This window comes from Schistocerca cancellata, chromosome 8 (genome assembly GCF_023864275.1).
Source record: "Schistocerca cancellata isolate TAMUIC-IGC-003103 chromosome 8, iqSchCanc2.1, whole genome shotgun sequence".
In the NCBI taxonomy this organism is placed as follows: domain Eukaryota; kingdom Metazoa; phylum Arthropoda; class Insecta; order Orthoptera; family Acrididae; genus Schistocerca; species Schistocerca cancellata.
In genome coordinates, this window is record NC_064633.1 from 216,928,856 (window position 1) to 216,933,067 (window position 4,212).

General features: G+C 45.3%; 1 pseudogene; it reads right to left on the reverse strand.

Annotated features, from left to right (window-relative positions):
- Nucleotides 1–3,810: 3,810 nt before the first annotated feature.
- LOC126096111 (5S ribosomal RNA) lies at nt 3,811–3,928 on the reverse strand (annotated as a pseudogene).
- Nucleotides 3,929–4,212: the final 284 nt, after the last annotated feature.

Sequence of the window (4,212 nt, forward strand, 5' to 3'; positions counted from 1 at the left end):
ATCTCAAATGGAATGGTCAGATTACACAAGTAACGGGCAAGGCGAATTCTAGATTGCGGTTTATTGGTACAGTTCTGAAGCGATGCAGTCCTTCAACAAAGGTAATTGCTTACAATACGTTAGTTCGTCCAGTCTCAGAGTATTGTTCGTCTGTATGGGATCCTTACCAGTTGGGTCTGATTCAGGAGATTGAGAAGGTGCAAAGAAGAGCGGCAAGATTCGTGACTGGTACATTTAGCTATCGCCAGAGCGTTACAAATCTCGTAGAAAGTTTGAATTGGGACACACTTGCAGATAGTCGACGCGCTAAACGGAAGGGGCGGAAGGGGCTGCTCACAAAAATTCCGAAATCCGATCTTCGCCGAGGATGTAGTGCCTATATTATTACCACCAACTTTCAAATCACGCAGTGATCATCATTCAAAGATAGGGGAAATTAGAGCTAGTACTGAGGCGTTCAGACAGTCGTTTTCCCTCGCGCGATCCGCGAGTGGAACAGAGGGGGGGAAATATGACTATGGCGCGAATTTTGCCCTCCGTCACACACCGCTTGGTAGCTAGCGGAGTATATATGTAGATGTAGGTGCCTCGAATGATTAACTGTTAAATGGCTATAAACAAATAGACCTCATGTGACATGACTTAATGTAAAGTGATGTTAACTAACAGACACAGCATGATCCCCGACCTATGCTGTCCAACTGCTGAGTGAACAACACCTAATCAAATGCCTCAGTTATAGAAGATGATGATGAGGAGGATGAGGAGGGGTGCTTGATCCTCATTGGCCCAGGCAGAGGGAGTGGTTTCCACCATTTCATTGTGCTCTCATTGGCTGACACGGTTTTTCTGCCCTTCTGTACATTGTGACAGATATCGAGTCCTCTTGTATAAGGTGTGTGTCTGTAGGACCACATGACCACTCTCAAGTAACATATTGACATGTATATAAGTTGCACAATTGCCTAAGACGTGTGGTGATTCCCCTGGGTGAGGTTGATCGATTTCTGGTTGCTTCCCGGTGGGCAGGGAGTGAAGGTGGCTTTGAACATACACCTTACACCGGGATGTGTGACATGACACCGGGTGAGATAAGACCATTATCTTGGCTCGAATCGATTTTGATATTGTACTGGCGCACCTCCCTGCTCCGGAAGCGGCGCTTTAACTCGCAGCGAGGGATTCATTTCAGAGTTCGTTGACAAAATAGCTCCATACTTACCAACCATATATATATATATATATATATATATATATATATGTATATGTATATATATATATATATAGGGTGATCAAAAAGTCAGTATAAATTTGAAAACTTAATAAACCACGGAATAATGTAGATAGAGAGGTAAAAATTGACACACATGCTTGGAATGACATGGGGTTTTATTAGAACAAAAAAAAGTTCACAAAATGTCCGACAGATGGCGCTGGACAGCAAAATGTCAGTAACTGCTACCGTGACGGGTGAGAGGTACGCCGATATGTTACAGAATCGCATCATCCCCAGCCTGGCTGATAAACACCTGCTGGAACGTACGATGTTTATGCAGGTTGGCGCTCCATACCATATTGCTAGACGCGTGAAAGATATCTTGCGCAAGTGTATCGTGATCGACCGACATCTCTAGGGATGCTGAAAGACAACATCCGACGCCAATGTCTCACCATAACTCGGGACATGCTTTACAGAGTTGTTCACAACATTATCCTCGACTACAGCTATTGTGGAGGACTGATGATGGACATATTGAGCATTTCCTGTAAAGAACTTCATCTTTGCTTTGTCTTACTTTGTTATGCTAATTATGAAGCGTCATCTGTCGGACATTTTTGAACTTTTGAAATTTTTTGGTTCTAATAAAACCCCATGTCATTCCAAGCATGTGTGTCAATTTGTACCTCTCTATCTACATTATTCCGTGATTTATTCAGTTTTCAAATTTATACTGACTTTTTGATCACCCGGTATATGGTTGCTCTACTAAAGATCCGTACGCAACGTACTACAGGGCACGCGTGTACACAAGAGAGGAAATCGAAGCGATCTGCTGAATTACAGAGCCATATAACTGACAGCGATTTGCGGTAGAATTTTTGAACGTGTACTGTTAGAGCATCATGCATTCCCTCGAAGAAAACGCTCTCTCGACATATAAGCAGCTCGTACCCATAAAATATCGTTCTTGTGGACATAAATAGCTCGTTATTCACACGAAGTAATTAGTGCTATCGGCAGGGGACCTCAAATTGATTGCATATTTCCAGATTTCGAGAATGCTTTTGACATAGTTTCTCACAAGCGACTACTAATCAAACTGCGTGCCTATGGAGTATCGTATAGGTTATGCGACAGGGTTCGTGATTTCCTGTCAAAAAGGTCACATTTCATAGTAACTGGCGGAAAGTCATCGACTGAAACCGAAGTGTTGTCTGGCGCTCCGCAGGGAACTGTTACAGGACGTCTCCTGTCCGTTATCTACATTGACGAGAAAAAAATCGCAACATCGAAAAGTAACTAACATAGAGTAATGAAATTTCAGGAATGTGTTTGTCTAGGTAACATATTTAAGTGACTGACATTCCAAGATCACGTGTTAACGTAAGAGCGAAATAAGCAAATTTGAACTGCTGGTACACTAATCACCGGTGTAACTGCCAGAATATTGAATGCAAGCATACAATCGTGTATGCATTGTGCTGTACAGGAACCGGATGTCAGTTTGTGGGGTAGAATTCCATGCCTGTTGCATATGGACCGTCAATAAATGGATGGTTAATGCTGTTTGCCGACGACGCTAGAGTTGTTGTCCGATGATGTCCCATATTTGCTTAGTTGGAGACAGATCTGGAGTTCGAGTAGTGAAGGCAACATATCGACACTCTGTAGAGGATGTTGGATTACAACAGCGGTATGTTGTCCTGTTGGAAAACACCCCCTGGAAAGCCGTTCATGAATAGCAGCACAACAGGTCGAATCACCAGACTGACTTACATATTTGTAATCAGGCTGCGTGGGATAACTACGAGAGTGATCCTGCTGTCATACGAAATCGCACCCTAGACCATAGCTCCAGATGTCGCTCCAGTGTGTCTAGCAGGCAAACGGACTGGTTGTAGGCCGTCAACTGGTCTCCTCTCGATCAATACACGGCCGTCACTGGCCCCGAGACAGCACCAGGTTTCACCGGAAAACGCAACAGATCTCCATTCTGCCCTCGAGTGAGCTCTCGATTGACTCCACTGACGTCTCAAATAACTTTGGATAGGGGTGAGCGAAATTCACGCTACAGGGCGTGTGGCTCGGAGCCGTCCTTGAAGTAAGCGATTTGTGACAGTTCGTTGTGTCACTGTGGTACCAACTGCTGCTTAGATTGCTGCTGCAGATGCAGTACCATGCGCCAGAGCCATACGCTGAAGATGATGGTCTTTCCTCTTGGTAGTGCCACGTGGCCGTTTCGAGCCCGGTCTTCTTACGACCGTACGTTCTCGTCGCCACCGCTGCCTGCTATCATTTACAGTGGCTACATCCCTGCCAAGTCTTTCTGCATTTCGCTGAAGGAACATCCAGCTTCTCACACGACTTTATTGAAACTCAGTTAAAGAGCACTCCGTCGTCAGGCCACGATTGGCCTATCGGAACCATCCGACCGCCGTATCATCCTCAGAGAAGGATGCGGATAGGAGATGTGTGGGGTCAGCACACCGCTCTCCCGGTCGTTATGATGGTATTCTTGACCGAAGCCGCTACTGTTCTGTCGAGTAGCTCCTCAATTGGCATCACGAGGCTTAGTGCACCCCGAAAAATGGCAACAGCGCATGGCGGCCTGGATGGTCACCCATCCAAGTGCCGACCACGCTCGACAGTGCTTAACTTCGGTGATCTCACGGGAACCGGTGTATCCACGGCGGCAAGGCCGTTGCCATTCAAACTCAGTTAGGTGTTGATAATTGACTCTTTGCCGCCTCAGGGGCATTCTTGATTAACATCAACTCACCACATCCAATCTCAAAGGTAACTAAGCTAACGACATTTTTTTTTCCTTTATTGATTTTCAATTCCCCCTGAAGGGGGTGGGCTGGCGGCAGCTTAGTACGCTGCTCTACAGCCTACAGAATTTATTTTAAAAACGGAAGAAGAAAAGAAACAAGAAAAACGGGCGATAAAACGGTGACGTAATGTGTAAAATGGCGAAAAAATGCGGAAAG